Consider the following 18764-nt stretch of genomic DNA (forward strand, 5'->3'; position numbering starts at 1 on the left):
GAGTAATTTCGTCCCGTTAACGCGAGATCAAACAACCCCAATTGGACATTAAATATTCAAAAGGAAATAAACAAAACCAGATCTAATTATTGTGGCTTTTTATTCCTATCGTAAACACAGATATTATGCCATTCACATCGTATTGAATGGAGCCACACTTTTATTTTTAATAAAAGTCAACGAAAAATAGAAATAGTTTAAGTGAGTGCACCAAACAGGAGCATTTGTCAAATACCAGATTACTGGTTATCTCAAAACCATGTCTAACGTAATAAACCTTACTTTATATAATTTTTTTGTAAATTTATTATTCACGGTGAGTTCGTGTGTCCACAGTGAACGGATATATGGAAATCGCATCTTTTACACTTTGAGAACGCATCTCTTTCTCTAGCCTTTTATAAAAACCCATTTGGTAATGTGCTGTAGAATATTGCATGCAGTGGAATGGATTGCCAGTGCATACCCTACGAAGAGATTTCTCGATCGATAAAGGGTCAGGGTCTGACATGTGTTGACAGCTGACCAATAGATTACAGGACCAGTTCTGAAGTGCGCTACTTGTGTATGTACTGGCACAGATACGTTCATATAGGCACTTGCACTGCCCTATTCAAAATGCCATTTTACATTACCCGACCGTCCGGTCGATAGTCTTTATACATATATAGGATTTAAACCCCTGCTCTATATGCTTAATCCATATGAGACATGAATGGCTAGCTAACCATCGCGTTGATTTCATTTGAATAAGAGCACTCTTGCTCAATATTTAGTATGTTCTCAACGTTGTTTTGCTCCAGCTGTCTGATTTAATGCTCCCGGATGTGTGGATGTGTATGACTTTCTCGTTTACAGAATGATACTTCTGTCTGTTATATATAGCTTTTCTTCAGATCCACGCCTTTCGCAACTTCGACTCGAATCACTAGCTTATTCCCTCAAACATTCTCGAACTGTCGAAGAGGACGTCTGTCCTTGGCTTTCTCAACGTTGCTTCGTGCAACAACTGCAGAGGCAAGGACTACCGAAGCGGCTGCTGCCTTCCCTACTGACCTCTTCTAATACCCGAATCCGTTGGTTCGTTTCCACGCACCCTTTGTTCTCCTATCAGCTAATTGAGTTGGGCATTGTCGTGCCACGTACCGTCGTACCGAATAAAAGCAATCGGAAAGAGACGAGAAAGCAGGGTTTACTCAGACTTCCGTCTTATGTTCCAACCGACCATTCCTCAAGCGCCCGTTCTCGTCTGCTAGCTTGCGCTGTGCTCAGAATGGAAGCTAAATCCGTCGTCGCTGACCTTTCGCGCTCCATTTGGACCACCCCTTCGAAGTAGAACAAATAATAATGCTGCTGCTGCTATGGTGGTTGGTGTTTCTGCCCGAGGCTACACTGGCCTAGTCTGGCCTGGATGCACACACGTATTAGAACATTGAATCAACGAAATACTTATTGAAACTTTTTATTAGCTTACACACGCCCACCTGGCAATCCGTTTACCTCTTAGCTCATTAGAGAGCGTCGATTAAATATCCCCACTGTCGACTGACTCACCATTTCAAGCCATAGGTCTCTACATGCTTAAAACAGTGTTTAACAGACCTATACGCCCTAAATTAACACGCTGCACAAACTATACCAATCATTGTAAAGTAGGGTGAAAAACAGCAGTTTGATCGTAAAGTCTTTGATGGCAAATACTGATCGGAAAACTCTTATTATATCAACACGATGAAACCGATAAGTTAGCTAATTGAAAGTTACGGCCGACTTGATACTGCTAAGATTTGAACTTAACTAGTTTTAGGTAGTGAGCCAATGCGCCGTACAATTCAACCGAGTTGTCTCTAAGGTACCAACATCCGCAAAGAGGAACACGACGACAACCCATTTGCGAGCTCAGATGATTAAGCGTTATCTCTTCTGTACGATACAAACAACATGCGAGCTAAAGAGAAGCTAGTTAGTCTTAGTTCTTATTATATGATGTCTTCAATCTGTTTTGCGAAGGTCACCGACCCAAGCCTATAATCTGTTACCAACAAGAATAATATACATATTTCTATACATTTAGATAATAACTATTCAATAATATTGATGAGTAGCCACAACGAATCTTGTTAGTTCCTTATAACGTTGCCGGTCAGCGGCTTCGTAGCCTTTGGTCCCTATTTATTTATCTTTTCTTCGTTTTCTCAAATCAAATATTTAAAGCCGCATCTGATATAAAACTCTAGGGAATAAAGGCAAGCAAAACTGTAGTAAATGAGTTCCTATTAAATTGCTCACGATCGTGGCGTCCTGATTGATTGGGCAGAGACAATAGCTAAATTGAAGATGCCTAAATATCCCAATAATATGTATAATCGTAGAACCTTCCACAAAGAACTCAACGTAACGCTACGTATTAAGGAGATCAGGCCAAATTATATCTGTTATAAATGGTACTAATCACACCTGACGAAAATGTTCTTTCTGGAATATATCTTTCAAAGGCTAATATACATTTTTATCATTTAGATAGAATCGAATTTATTCGAAGGTGTTTTTTTTTAAACGAATTTTTTCCGGTGCGGTAAGTTGTCACTAAACGATACGTTGAAGATAGCTTTTACCAGGGTGCGAAGGATCGTATCTCGCTTGTTGAAAATTTTGGACGAGTAAGGAAAAAAACGTTCACGCATTGCAGCCATTTTGAAAACATTGGCTGACCCGACGATTCACAACTGGTCAACTTGTTTACTAAGGCTAGACTTTTTTTTTTTTTTTTGCCATCTGTTGGGTCAACCTGTGTACTTTCCTCAGCAGAAAATTCGTAACGATATAAAATGAATGCGACCCACACAACGTGTCAATCCTTTTTCGTTTATTTACACCTTCATAAGATTTTTGTGTTTTTTTTTTTTAATTTTTTATAATACAATCACTGATTCTTCCGGCCACAAGAGCATAACTGTATATAGCAAGCATGCATCTACGATCATAATAGCGTCCGCTTGCAACCGATCTCAAAACCGACGTACGCCTTTTTGACCCAGGCGAGCTTGTCTTTATGGCTTTCTTCACTATCAGTCCCTAAAATATCCAAAAATGGGTTCTCAATTATGTTCATCATATCATAGGTTTTGGTTGCTTAGCTGCATTTTGGAGAGCGTTTGTATGCAAGTGACGCCTATCAATAGTTAAAATCGTCGACAATATGCTAAAAGATTACGAGGCTTTGCCCGTTACCGGTCGGATTAATTCAATTGAATGGTATTACGTCCGACTTCACGTAAACTATAACGATAATTACTTCGTTTATATTTACTAGAAAGTTCATCCATTTCTAAATTTGTCTGATTCATCATACGCTAACTTTTGGCACAATTCCACAATGTGACTAGCAGACTTTTTAGTGGTCGCTGCTATTGACGGGACGTATATGCACGCTAAATTTAAGGTATATATATTGAATTTTTGTTTAGCTCGTCGAAATCTATTGATTAAAAAGTCGAAAAGTCCTAGCCTTTTTCCAACTCAACAACTGAAAATTAGTAATATGAGCGTGCATTGCACTCCGATTTAGCTCATTAAGAGCTTTCTATGGATAACCCCCTAAAGAGACTTCCATGTAAAAAATATTACGATTATTATTATTAGGTATTATTATATATATATTATTATTATTATTATTATTAGGTGTTACTTTTCTTTTTTCTTGGCATTTTTCACGCCGAAATATAGCTTTAACAGATATATAGATAGAAGATAAAATGTATACAGAAGAAGAATATTGAAAAGAGATATCGAATTTTACTATCTCTATAACATTCTGACTTACGTTTATCAAGGATTCGCTTAAAGAAGCTCTCAAATAGAGCTCAAAGCCAATTTTTGACCCCGTTATTTCGTGGGCAAGACAGAAGAACCCTTTGACGGGTTTTTGACCTTGCACCGACTGATGTTCATTTTTTCTGCTCACTGGATGTTGATTTGGCTTTTAGTTTACTTTTTACTCTTTGCAAAAGCTGTTCGGCTCGCATTGCCGCGTCTTCTCAGAAGGTTCACACCAACGAATGAGGCCAAATTAACAACCTTATGCAAGATCAGTAAGCCGCTTCATCTGCGCCAATATAAAGGTCTTGACATGGCTTTTCGTTTTAATAGCTCCCTCTACTTCGTAAAGCTGATAGAGTTCCTTGGCACGTTTTGTCATCTCTTAATAAACCTTCTGCCATGCAGCAGCGTTGAAAAGCTCGAGCTCTTTCTTCTTTCCGTCCGGTACATCTGGTATTGCTGTTAGGAGACGGCTGGTCCATAAAATTCTTGCTCTTTTAAGACTTAAACTATCGAATTGGGACTATTATGTTGCGCTCTTTCGCACGAGAAACGCTATAACACAGAGGTAGGAGACCTGTGAGACTTGGAGAGAGACTGCTGCCTGTGTTAGACTAGAATTGTTTCAACGGCATTTCCTAAAGGAAGCGTCGTGGACTCCGAGAACAGAAGAAGACATACTCACTACTGGACGGGTCAATCCCCTTTGACTAAGAACGACTGAATGAATACAAGAATCGTAATATTTCATGGGATTAAACAAAGTACTCCCAGTTACTGCTGTGAATCTATCTCAATATGGTAAAAGATTTCTGACGGCCATCTTTACTGGTCTACAGTGGCTGGAGCTGTTCTGTCTTGGTGCTCTTTTCTGTCACTAGTTAGTTAGATCTCTTTGTAAATTGAAAACAGGATTAAGGGCCCCAAGGAGCATGCTGCTGTGTCTAAAGAAGCGTGCAAAAAAGCACTGAGGACGGCCGCACTACGATCGAACGATGTATCAATCAAAAATCATAAGATCAAAAATACTAAATAATTATATTTTTTGTTTTAGCTAAACAACGGGTGATCAGTGATGTCCTGCTTCTTCGCTACACTTCCCATGTATCGGATTTGAAGACGAATGTTTCTTGAAAGCCAATTTCGAAAGTGACCTCATTACAATATTCCTCGCAATGGTGCTCAAGAACACTTCACCGGAACCACTTCCCGATTCAGCACAACCACTAGCCAACCAGAAGCTATTTCTCTTACAACCGTTATTTCTGTTAAGCGTATAGTGACGATGTGATCCCAGCTCTTCTTCACGGTCTAGCTGCCGTCAGCCAGAGTAAACTGGCTTCGCTCGCCTAACGTGACCACTTGCGTTCTGTTCAAAAAATTGCGCGGGCTCTGCATTTCTCGAAGGACGAGGCGCTGCTTTCGGTCTGACTTCCGTTGGGTCAGCTGAACCCGCCCGAAAAGCTATATATAACATATTCTGGTCATTGGTACTGTCATATTTCGTTACAATTAGCTTGCCGACTATAGACTGGCCCTGTTCACTACTGCTGCTTCCATGGTGCAGTTTACGAAGGGAAATAAGAGTTGGCGCTATAGACGTGGGCTATTCGTGTTCAAAACTATATTTTAAATAGATTACGTAACCGGTGAAATGCCCATTTTATTAAAAACAGTTGACGTCTGGCCGGCTGTTGGGGCTCCGATTACGTAGTGACGACTGAATCTGCCTGTCTAACTAATAGACTGTGTGATCCTCTCGTGACAATTACGATTCGCTCTAGTATCCGTGTATGACGTAGTTGACTACATTTTCTAATGAATAATTATTTTGTTTTTACTAATACATACTTACTAAATGACCTATTGTTGGACCTACTTAGACGGTCTATATGTAAGGTTATTCTCGTGTATTAGACAGAGCCGTTTTTTGGGAACTTACCATATTTATTTGTGTACGCTACTTAACTATTCAATTCGGAAGCTGTCACCCGAAGCGCTTCAAGCGTTCCGGCGCTGTTCTGTACCCCAACCTTTAAGCATTTGACTCCTATTTGAAAGGCTACGATAATGGCACGAAGGTTTCGACGCTTTCGACTGTACTGTTGCACCTTAAAAGCATTTTTTCGGGCCATCGGCCAAGGGACGGGCAAGATTTCATTTCGCCCCGACGGTGAGCAAACGAACCTCTTTGCCTAACAAGCTTGGTGGCGTTGCTCTTTGCCTATCGCTTTCTACTTTCTAGCGCTCTCTAAAAAGATACCGTCATTGCAGCAGTAGAAGCTGCAGCGCCAGTCATTGCTAACGACCAGAGACAACATATCGGCTCCCGCAGAAAATGACGATTTCTGTTCCATCGTATCTCGACAATTTCAGAACTGTTCGCCAAACCACAAGGTTCGTTAGACGTCGACGATTCAGTGGATGCTCAGAGATCATCGTGATCTCTGGGAAGTGCGTGAACGACGCAAATGAGGTCTCGCTTCTGCTAGAGGGCCAAAGCATTTATTGACCATAATTATCACACTACACTGCCGAAATTTCTACTGAACCTGTCTCACTGAGATTCGTCGAGATTCGACCTGATCTTGGCGGCGGCAAAATAGGTCATGACTAATGTGATCGGCTTCTCGGCTTTAAGTGCCATTACACCAGGCTACAATGGAGTTATCAGAGTGAATGATGAGTAACCATACGCGTGTTGGATCCACAGCACCGCACAGATAATCAATATAGAAGCTCGCCATATAAGGCCGGGTGAGTCGCCTCGTAAGGCTAAAAAAACGGATTCGAACGATAGACGTTGTAAATTGTTATTTCAATTGCATTGCCCGTCTAAGCCGCTTTAAAGGTATCTTTGCCTGCTATTGACTCCCAATTAGGCCCTCGTTCAGTACTTGTCGATGCTATTATTGGCTGAAATAGATAAATCCCAAGTAGATACCCAATTCTGAAATACATACGTTATTGTTTATGAAGCAAAGTTAGTTAACTAAAGCTCTCGCTTGCTTTTTTTTGAGACGGAGAAGCTGAACATGCGCGACGTAGTCATTGCAACTCTAAGATGAGTGTTCCGAAAATCTCAGCTGGCGTACTTAACAATACGATACGTTGGTTTATGTTTTCAGAGGTGATAGTTGTCTTTGAGTCTCCGTGATGTAATTTATGTGAGTCCAATAGGTCGTACCAGATCGGTGCACAAGAAGCCTTCACTGTTTCAAGTTAGGATATATAAGTTGAATTCTGATTATTCCATGGAATTACCTACTACTCTATTTTGGCCGATCATAAGTTATAGTCGCTAATGAATCGTTCCGCTATTCATATGCAATAAATCCACGAAGCGGCTAGCGTTGTGTATGTATACGTAGCTTTCGGAGGCCGACTATAATTCCTAGCAAGCGAATATACTCCTCTATATTGTTAATCAACATTATCTCCCATTGTTATCTATACAAGACTTCTGATCATTGATACCCCTCCAATCCAGCCCAAATCGTCCTCGGCGGTCAATCCATTACATGCTTCGTATCTTGTGTCAACGAAGCTCGTTGTTGAATAATGAGAGATCACTGTTCGTCTACAAATGGTAAACTCTGTCTGCTCTAATAAAAATCACAAACTTTTTCCCCATATCAAGTGGCTTAGTCACTAGGTGTCGCTGACAAATCTGTTTTCCCTACGCTGAAGTCGTCTAAACGCAAGCATGCAACAGTGCCTTCAAACAAAGCCTAAACGTTAACAACTACTCAGATCGTTCTGTGCTAGTTACGTTCAGCTCAAGCGATCCACCATTTCCGCTATATATCTATATTGTCTTTATCCGACAAACAGGACACCAACATATCGCGCCGCTTTCGTCGTCGTGCTAGATTGATTAGAACGCCTACTCGCTACCAGCTCAATTTGACGGCTCTGCATCTTTTTATATTTTTACACCGATCCGTCGAACACGTCAAATATGGAGGAGATGAGAAACGTTCGATAATAAATTCATAAATTGCTCGGCACGTTTTAGCTTTCGTAGTTCCTAATGAGTCCAGGCGACGGGAAGCACCTTAATTTCATCTCAGTCTAGCTCAACTGTGAGTGCGCATTTAGTCATACTTCGGTATTGCAGCGGGTTCATTTATGACACAATAGAGCAGCTTTGTTGCGATCAATATCGTCTGGTGAAATTTTTTTTTCCTATACGAAAAACACAAGGATCTATTCATCTAAATTAAACGTCGTAGAAAATATGATAGCCTTTCACGGTTGCACTCTTCATTCAGTGAAGATGGAAATGAAAGCAAAAGGGGCCATCGGACAGCAATGTCTCCAAGGGAAATTCTCCTTTTGTCGCAGAACTCGACCATGCACTCAGTCGATAATCAAGCTGGCGACGAGCAGCGTGCTCCTACATCGTCCCGTTGGGTCGACGAAGACCGCCTACGGCATTATGGTAACGCGAACGCTATGTAACATAGAGCGTGCTAGTTGCACCAAAAGGTAAGCTCTAAGAGGAAGACGTGTGATATGGAACAAGGTTAGTATAATTGCCTAGAGGTAGAGAGGCAGCATCACCTACTCATCAAAGGAGTCAAAGAAACAGCGGGAGTAAATATACGAGTCAAACACATTTAGATAAATTCGTCGGAAGACTTCGGACAACTTCGCACACAGCTATATTGCATGGACAGTCTACGCGTTATATCTAGGACATAATTATATTACCCGACCAGCGGGCATAGAGGGAGGGCAAAGGTGGCAAGATTAACAATGGGCTTCATTTTGCGGTACCAACAGCACCAGCCGCAGCAACAATTGTAACAACTGGGCACAGGAAACTGAGGCCATATGAGATTCGTAATAATGTCCTGTATAGTGGAGGAACCCAGAGAGATCTTTCTGGATTTTCCATGTTGTGGAATTGATACAGGCTCTAAAAGATTTTTTTATACTTTCCCTTTGACTGCAATCTAGATTAGAAGAAATGGTATTTCAGCCTCAGTAAAGATGCTTAATAGCTACTGGTTTTTTATCGACAATTTTTATTGTTTTTTTTTTTTTCGCACCGCAATGATCCGAGCCAGCTTTTAATAAGTTTCTAACGTCTTAGTAGTAGCTTCAATAGATGTTTTATTGTATACTGCAAAAGAGTCAAAACACATTTTAAGCACCGGCTTCGAGGAAGAAGCGTCGGCGAAGAAGACCGCTAGGCTCATTGATACCTAACCATAACCGAGAGGTGTCAGTCAGCGATTGCCTGTAACTCTGCAACGCTCCCCATACTTGATGTAATTAATACATCCATCATCTCGTCTTCTATCTTTTCTTCAGTCCAAAGCCCCCTCCACTGTGACTTTGTCCAAGTTTCTCATCAGCTGCAAACACTACAACCGAGCTAGCAAACCGTTTGTTACTATCTCATATACCGTTCATATGGTATTAGCATGCACTCGATCCCACGTTCGGTCGATCTATTGTTCACTTCTTTTGTAGGCTTCAGTTGAACTTGCACAGAGTTTCCACTGTACCTTTCTTCGTGAACTAGCAACCCCATGTCTTATTTTCTCTTTCTTCGTTTTGCTGATTTCATTGTTTATGAGTAACTGCTCGTTCGGGTTCCTTCACCACAGACCTTTGACCTCTATGATTAGACGCTGGAGCGCAACCGACCAACAGACAGATCGACCAGAGTGAAACGACATACCGATTAGACACCTATTGTCTAACGCTTGTCCTTTGCGGTGTAGCTACCACACCACACTCCACGGTGCTAGGGGAAGGTAGCGGGGGTACCACTCACGGTCGCTGAGCGAGTGAATAGCCTGCGATGCTGGAAGCAGGTCGCGTATGGGCGGCCGGGCAAGTCAGAAACGACCGGCTATCGTGACACTAGTCTCCCTACGATTACCAGTAATGGTACTAGTTTACGCCTACTGTTTCTGCTATTGCATCGTTTCTGAGAGGATGGAGATGAAAGCTAGGCTTGTTCCACAACGAATCGGATAGGGCAGCCTACTCTGCCCTAGGAATGATCTAATCCAATGCCATCACTGACGCTAGACGAACGGCCATAGGAGCCCAAAGCAGGCACAATGGGGTGTGGGACTAAACGAATCAACGGACAAAAAAACGAAGCATCGCAACGCAACCAACTGCTCTTTCTTACTTGAGGACCAATGTGGCGTGATAACCAAGTGCTTCGCAGTGGTTTTCGGCTAGGGGCAGCGGTAGTGGAGTGAGCTTCCTGTTCGGTGCGCCTTCGGTTACATCTCACAGGCAACGCTCATTTTATTCCAGGACCTTCTTCGTATGTACAGCCGGACGAGGCTTTCTCAAAGAGTCGAGGGACAGCCGACCTGTTAGCATGGTACCAGTGTGCTATGAATATCTGAGATGTGCCGCATCAGCCAGCCAGTAACGGTGCGTGAGGGTGAAGAAAAGAGCGAGGTTATAGAAAAGTGAGACAGAAACATAGAACAGTGAGACTGGAAGCCATCAGCACGGGTATTCGCACCATAGGCGGGTGACTCTGGTATACGCCCGTCACCGGATTCTGTAGCGGTCTCCAACGTTACGCGCGGTTCATCTTCACAAACATGCCTTTTATTTTATCGCCGTATGCGACTGAACGGGCAGAAGAAATACACCGTAAAAGATACCCTGGATAGACCCAGCGGTGTGGGGGCGTGTTGATTTTTGGGTTAGGATAAGAATAAGCAAAACCGGAAAAAGATGTCGTAGGGGGTCAGCAATAGCTGTCCGGACGAGCATCTGTTCTAGATGTGTGGCTTGGATGCAAGTGTGTAATATTTTGCCTACCCGTCTGCAACAAGATGCACGAGCTGGCCTGCTTCCATTAAATCAATTCAACAAAAGAAGACGCCACATACGGTGTGACGTGGTATGGACATTTGAAGTTTCGCAAACCTTATCGATTGTTCACGTTTCCGACGTTTCTGACGTATACGATTAGTACCTACATAATGTTACGCTCCTTCGCCACGCAAAGTATCCGAACGCCCGGGCATGTCTCTATTGCGAGTAACGCGGTTAAATTGGGCGCGCCACTTCATCAATGATACTATCGGCCATTATGAATTCTGAAAAAATATTTTTTTAATTTTCGATGTGCATACCTACTGGAGCATGTCGGTCTTTGAGCTCTGAAATTGACCGAACTCGTTAAGCACTTAAATGAGGCTTTTGAAAAAATGATAGCCCATATCTTGCTGATCAATGCGTATGGCTCAGTGTCCTCTTTTCGTTCTAATCTTTCATGAGCAAACCTACTTTTTGTGCTTTACCTTTTCATCACACATTTTGTTTTAGAATACAAAAATCCAATTCAGCCGAAAGAAAGATTATGTTGTCATTATTAAAACTTCATTTATCAAAAATTATTTTTCCTGATCGACCCTCCGGTGCCTACATTGCCTCACAATTTCCAACATTAGATTACTGTATCCTATAATGAAAACCGTAGTATACATGCAAGTGTCCTTTCGGTACTGCTGGGATATTGGTAGCATATTTCCTCTCACAGACGGAGATATTTGTTTTTTACCTCTCCGTACCCTAATATTCTTGTGTTTTAAGTTATGGTCACTTGTTTTAATTTTTTAGACATTTGTCTCATTGCTCAGGTGGCTTCTAGAGACCCATATACCCACCATTCCCATATGTAATTTCATTATCTATGCCTTTTCGAACAATCGAATTTCGAATAAATGGATAGTAAGGTGGCGTGCGAACTAGTTGTGTTCTTCAAGCATCTCTATAATCACGTAGACATAGATCGGGACAATGAACGAGTCAAAGGTTAGATATTCCATTGCTTAAGCTAAGAAGTAATTAAGGCATGACGATAAAGTTTTACGATGTCATCAAGTAATCAGACTACGTGCGTCCGGTTGCCGTGCCAACGGTCTATGAGTCTCTCGGGCACACGAAGTAACGGGCTGCATTCATTGTTTTATTTTTGGCGGGTATCTGACAGTACAGGACATGCCCCTGCAGTCCATTGCAAATATTACATTCGAAGTTATTCGACGTGCCACCGGACTCGATTTCTTTCCAGGGCGATACTGTCCGTGGCTACCTTAGGCGAGTTTTTTGTTAATTAAAGTTCCACCCAAATCCAAATTTGTACATGAACTACATCACACACAGTTCCAACGGGCTTGGAGTCAATTCGCTAAGGATTTACTTTCATTCAGTTTCCATATTGTCAGTGCTTGGATTATAATTCTCTCATGAATGTTAGTTTTTTGGCCTACAAAACCCTCAGGATTTAAGCTTTGCTTTGGTAAAAAGCCTCTTGAATTGTCCGAAATATGCTCAACTTTCCAACTCCAAGTTTCGCTCTAGAAATTTTCTGCACCATTCACGTACTGCGCTTCCGTTCCTTACGTAATGTCTTCATTACGTAAGGAGCAGGATCTTCGATGCAATCTTCGATGAATTTTCCCAGTTTTTAGGAACTTTGAGAGAACAATAACATGATTATTCAGTTTTTATTTTTGAAACTAAAAGATGTTTTTCCGTCTAAACTCAACCAGTTCACACTGAGTATTTGCCAGTCAAATTCGGCTGCTAGTGGCGCGTACTCCAAAATGTTGTCCAGTTTCAAAGTCAGGTGGATTCGCTTGTAACAACATTTTATATATATATGTGTGTCTATGCGTGCGTACCTATATTATTAGGTGCGGCAAGAGATCCTAATCCATAGCAATACTTCCTCGCACTCTGCTCGAGTGAGGCCCGAGGTTGATGCAGGGCAACTTCCCTAACTTTATCATCACGAAACATGAAAAGCACAAGAGTTCACCACGTTTCCATATAGACGATGATGTAACGAACGAATCTCAACTCCTAACGAGAATTTCTCTAATCTGTAGATCGGCCAATCATCCTGCAAAATTCCCATGTCGACGTTTACTTTTGCACACTATTTGCGCCAAGCTAACAAGGCTTAACATCCAAAGATTGTCTCGTTTACAGCTTTGCCAGTAGTCGTTTCATGATAGCTAACGGTATAATGTATAATAATAGTAACGTTTAATCACTCGCTTTCGCCGTTTAGTCAAAGATCGTTCTATTAGCCAGGAGTCTGTCAATGAAGTCGTCAGGAATAAGACCCTCCACAAATCGAACAGCCATGTGCGTAACACTGCTCGTAATAATTAGCAAATCATTTACCGTTTTCACTGCGATAATAGATACCACTATATAATTGGATAGGAGAATCGGTGGGTGTCTGAACGTCGCTTCAGAATGTTTACGCTGTGATACTAAAGTCCAGGTTTCGAAAGATAGCAGACGAAAACTACGTTATTATAAGGAGTTTAACAACCAACTAAAGCGGGTTCTTAGTGTTGTTGTTTCCGCTGCTGCTCCTCGTGTAGTTATTCTCTTCTATTTCAACCACTCTTCTTCTAGCTAACATGTACCAACGAATATACGCTACCCAAGCTGGACCGTACTTGAGTAGCATGATCGCATGGCGCGTGCCAAGCAAAAATGGTTTGCCACTCAAGTCGTTACTTCAAATGACCACGAAGAGAGCCACGAAGCCAGTTCCGCAAGGTGTACATATGCGTTAAGATTCATGTGGTATTCTTACCAGGTTATTATGTTTGAGTACCTTTCTACAAGAAAAATGTGTGTATATATATATATATATCTGTATATATATGTATATCCAGAGAAGTTTTAACATTTGCATTGTTAGTATCTATTCTTGAATGAGGTAAATTCGTAAACATCAATTCGGTGAAAATCGTTGGTCTCGCTTGCCACTGTTATTATTTTTTTTATTTATATTTTTTTATATTATATATATATATATATATATATTTATAATAATTTTTACCGATTTTTATCTCTATGGACTTACTTGTTAGCTCCTAACAATCGCTCTTAACATCGCAATACGATGTTTATACGATGCCGTCCTAACGATTACTAAGCTAAAAATTGTTACCGTCTAGTCCGACTTTATTTTTTTCATATGTACATTTCAAACAGTACAGATATGTTTCATTATGTCCTCCTTCATACGCACCTTCCCGAAACATGGCATAGAGCAGCACAAAAACATTTATGGCTCTACATTCAGTGGCCATTATGCCATATTAACTCTGCATTAGCACCGAGATGTCGCTGGTCTAATTCCTGCTCGCTTCACATGTTTCTTTCGAGGCAGACTTTCTAGACATTGAAGATCATGGGCTCCAGCTTTTCTCTTGTTCAGCCACAGATGCCGAGTTTCATAAGACAATTGAACGAGGGTGTTGTCGTGACCGTAGCAGCGATCTGTCCTAGTTTAATAACCTCCTTTTTCTGACCAGACGAAAAAGCCAAGAAGTCGGAAAGTAGGCACTGCACGGGCAAGTACACCGAACGGTTTATCTTCTAGCTGGTAAATATACAGCGATACTACATTGCACTGCCGTCGGGTTAGAACTAGGCGTCGTTGCAAATACAAAGTGCAAGGTTCCCCACTTTCGTTCTTTCTCTCTGTTGTTCCTTGACCATAGCAGATGACGTACAGTACAACCACTCCTGTCTGGCTACAAGCACGGCAAGTAAATAAAGCCTTGCGCAATTTCCCCCAGTTTCTGTCGCTGGCAAGATTATTTCTATAGAATGGGTAAGCTTTTGCCTGCATGCAATCGATAAGACCAACGACAAGTCAGATGCCAGTCATCCCCGGTTACCATAGCGCCAAGTTTGTCCTGTCATCCTACTCATTCTTACAAGATTACATGGCTACCGTAAGAACAGCAGCAGCAGCAGCAGCAGCAATGATATAGAAAAGAAGCTTTTGCTGAGTCTGTTTAAGAGCGTCTTGAAGTCTGACAAGTCGGGTTGCCTCTCACAGCTAGAGCAACATTGAAAAGATGCTGAAACCGGGAACAGAGTTTCTCGTTTCCGCTTGCCACCGACTAAAAGCCCAACAGCCCAACAAGCTTCTCTCTATTTACTGCCCCTTTTGTGTCTTGTCTTGAGTCTCACTTCCTCTTGTTTTCAGGCTTTACTTTGTTGTTTTGCTGTTCTGACTGTAGCCGTCTATCGTCTGCGCTTCCCCTGCAACAGAATCACCGCGCCCTGGAAGCGGCGTGAGCGAAAGCAAGAAAGGGAAAAGTGGAAAGGGGAAAAACAGAATCGGCTACCGCCAAATATTCTGAACGTTCACTGGTTAAGCTACCATCCAATCAGGCTTTTTCTTTTCTGCCTGTTGTTTCATAGGTGTTTGAGTCAGCTTTTCAAGAAGATGAACGCCAAAGGAACAAGATTCAGCTTCTAGTTCCTATTGCAAAATGGATTATCTTAGTGTAGGCGTGGAATACGGGAACCACCGTATGGCGTCTTTCGTCCTTTTCGCTCTCCCTATCACTGCCAGCCCATCCATTTTCAGCCAAGTTTAGCTCAATCCTTTGCTGAAGTCCGATGGCGACCACAGGCTTTGCAGCAGCTGAGCATCACTATTAGATGAAAATAAGTACGTTGAGCATCAGCGTTTTCCGAACCCAGTTTACTTGCAACTATTGGATGGACAGGCCCCAGGTAGACCCCGACCTAGAAACCCCATCAAAATCTTATTCACCAAGTCCCTTTACCTATATATACATGATTTTTTCTCTAACATCGTTTCCTGGCTGCTTTTGGTAAACTAAAGATTTGAACTGTCCAACGTTGGCCGATGTACCGTCCGTTCAGTCGCCACCGTATTTCTGCTGCTCATGGAAATCTTCTTGCACTCAAGCTCCTATTCTAGCAGTTTCCGTCAGGGTCCATTTTGGTCTGTCACGTGCTGTTTTCGTTCCCTACGTATGGATGGACATTTCTTTCCCGCCTTCGCTTCTATCGCTTGCCAGTTTCCTTAGTTCTAGCTAAACACAGTTGTTCGCTCTTCTTATAGGCTAGACTAGCCTTAAGGCATTCAGTCTTCTGTGACATCGAGTGACTTGATCCTCTTGCCGTACCCATTTACTTACTGTACAATGTATTCTGTACTAGACAACGTAATTGTTAGGCAGTGTTGGCGTCTGTCCTCTTTCTTCTCTTTTCTCTTATACTGACTTTCATAGAACTGCAGTGGTTATTCGTTGTTTTTTCTTTTCTGTGTTACCAATGGTCTTTTGTGGAACTGGAGGGTCTTGCTTTAGGAAGTACTCTGCTCCAGACAGGCGTCGTTTGACTATTCGCAGGCTATTAGCAGGACAACGGAAAGTAACGTAAGGCAAGACAGAGCTGCTCTATAGACTCAACCGGTTACGCGCACTTCGTAAGAAATCTCCTGTGAGATTTGCTCCTCTTTGCAATTTATCACCCATATGCCGATCCACCTTACTCTTTTTTGAAAAACGCTCGCCACTGGCTTTTTGAAAAATTAAGAAAAAAAAAACAGATAACTGATGCCGAATGCTGGACTATAAGGCTAAAAAAGCTAAATCGAACGAATTACATGGGAGGAGCGATTGGTGAAGGCAAAACGCGGATTATGCGGGTTTAGAGGGCAGTGGCCACTGATTGTCTATCTCTGCCTGGCCTTAACCGTTTAATGCCAGCATACTTAGCAGTAGTATTACGTCCTTGTGTTAATTTTTCTTTAGCCTTTGTGGAAGTCTCGTATTTCTTGCCCTTTTTTATACTCTCGTCAAGACAGAACCCGACTTGGCTGTTCAGGTACGTTGACAAAAGCCAAAGTTGGTAACTATCCGATAACAGAGGGAACAACAAAGAAAGTCAAAAGGAAACGTCGCTGGTGCTGTGGATACGGCTAACCTTTTACGATCTGAGCAAATCCGGGGTAGGGGGCAGCGAAGCTTACGTCCGTCTCTTTTTTTTCAAATGGAAAATCAAGCAGTTAGCGCATGTGGCGACACGAAACCTCAGCTTTGATCCAGAAGAACTGGGCATACTGGAAAAGGAGAATCGCCTAAGTGGTATAAGGAATAAGTTTAGAAAAATAGGTACGTCTAGTGAAGGTTGGCCATATGCTTACAGATGTCTATACCAACAGCATAATGACGAAACGAGCATTAGAGGAGTGGATAGAGAGGGGGAACTTAAAGTAAAATGAAGATACTGGAAGTTAATGAGCCCTCAAGCAGGACTGGCGAATCCTGAGGGAAAAGGCAAGGCAATGAAACAAGGTTTGGGAGTGATTTCCGACTATTACCATCGCCTCTGCCACGGCTGTTGCTACTGGTAAAAGAAGCAAGAATTCATTTTTGCTCCAACCAATAATAATGCAAATGCTAGGCGTTTTGCTGCTAGTAACTTTGTACTAGTAATGTACATAGTGGTACTGGAGGGTATAAAAGGAAGCGAACTGCAGTAAAACAATGAAAGAAAATCAAGTGGCAATGTCGTATTGAACGCCACAAAGCGTTATTTAAGTATAGGACATTCAACTTGTATATACATCTATTAAATGAATCTAGAATAATTGTGAGTTTCGATCACAACTAAATGATACGTTTTGCATATTTGTTTGTCGCCTCTAAACCTTATGCCACCTATTGTACTTTGACCTATCTGACGTTTTAGGCCCTGTTTGGTACGATATAACTATAACGGCTAATCTTATCCTTCTCCGCAGGTGTGTTGATGCCCAGGGGGAGATCGAGGTTGCCAGAGAAAACAATCTACAGGAAACGCAGAGGAGACAATCATAGCATCCAAACTCTTTAATACATAATAATAATAACGGCCGGGTCTAGTTACAGCTACAGATGCGGCTAACCTCCAAATTTTCGCAACAATGGGTTACCGAGATGACGCGTATACCGATAACTACCATAATATTAGCAACAACGACAGCGCCCGAAGCTGAACTGTGATGTATGCGCCACATGGAGTCATTCCAGATATGCATACGCACTCTTTATACGTTGCATACAAAATAACGGACGTCCGCAGCAGGAGACAAGGTAGAAAAAAGGTTGTGGACAAACATACTTATCTCGCGCTAGTAAGCAGACGATGTACAAGAAAATGGAGCGAGATATTAAGCAAGGATGAAGAAAGCAGGAAGACAGTTATTTCGGTGAAGGCGGCAGTGTCGTTAGCGCCGATGAATAAGGAAGGCCACGTGACAAAGAAGACCCCACATATCTCGTCCAACTCGGATAGTAGTCGTCGTAGTAGTACTTCTACCGGCATGTACGTACTAAGCCGCGTTGTGTAACGTCAGGCACAGTGAAATGAAGATTTAGCGGTACGGAAGACCAAAGGGGCGCAGGGTGCGAAGACATCTGCAGAAATCGGAAAACGAAGCAACTGACAGCACTAACGAAGCGCGGATAAAGACATACGCTTAGTAGACGTACCGCTGCTGCCAGTGAATGCGTTCAGACCACACTTTTTTTGGTCAAACATCAGATAGAAAGGCAGCATGAAGATTGTAGCCACTAGAATATAGACTAACTACATTTGCTCTAGGCATGTGTGAAGGACTTAACGAAAACCTTAAAGGTATCGATTACAATCATAACCATAAATAATACCACATCCATAGTTAGTTCCGCATGAATTTACAGGTCTCAAACAAACACCGGCTGGTTTATATATAACATAGCTGAGCCTATAAGCACTAGCAAAACTTAAGCTAAGGTTAAGATAGTAAATCTGATTCGCTGAGTACAAATCGATATATTTCTGTCTCCATTCAAAACTATGTAAAAAAAAAAATGGCGACTTTTTTGAAAGGCATTTTATGACATAGCATTTTCTTTACTCACATATATTAAAAGTGAAAGGAATTAACACACTACGTTATTTAAATCCGTGTATTAGTTTTTTTCTTTAAAAACTTTTTCTATATTTGGCCAATACCGTAATTTATGGTTGCTGTCATGACTACACGCGTCGTATGCCTATTGTATTCCATGATGCTATCGAATATTAGGACAAAGTGAGAGACAACGTTGACATGCCAACAGTTA

At 41.9% G+C, this 18764-nt stretch overlaps 1 protein-coding gene and 2 long non-coding RNA genes across 3 annotated transcripts in view; 1 reads left to right on the forward strand and 2 right to left on the reverse strand.

The window, feature by feature from the left end:
• The window catches only part of LOC111262666 (1-phosphatidylinositol 4,5-bisphosphate phosphodiesterase beta-4), a 139988-nt gene that overhangs the window by 121093 nt on the left and 131 nt on the right, over positions 1 to 18764 (reverse strand). The window lies entirely within an intron of this gene.
• Positions 2845 to 6370, reverse strand: LOC147753163 (uncharacterized). Its single transcript, XR_015312019.1, has 2 exons — positions 3824 to 6370; positions 2845 to 3075 (listed from the first exon to the last, which is right to left on the reverse strand). It is a non-coding gene; the product is annotated as an uncharacterized LOC147753163 (long non-coding RNA).
• Positions 13432 to 18069, forward strand: LOC147753164 (uncharacterized). Its single transcript, XR_015312014.1, has 2 exons — positions 13432 to 17025; positions 17420 to 18069. It is a non-coding gene; the product is annotated as an uncharacterized LOC147753164 (long non-coding RNA).

This window comes from Varroa jacobsoni, unplaced genomic scaffold (assembly GCF_002532875.2).
Source record: "Varroa jacobsoni isolate VJ856 unplaced genomic scaffold, vjacob_1.0 scaffold_689, whole genome shotgun sequence".
In the NCBI taxonomy this organism is placed as follows: domain Eukaryota; kingdom Metazoa; phylum Arthropoda; class Arachnida; order Mesostigmata; family Varroidae; genus Varroa; species Varroa jacobsoni.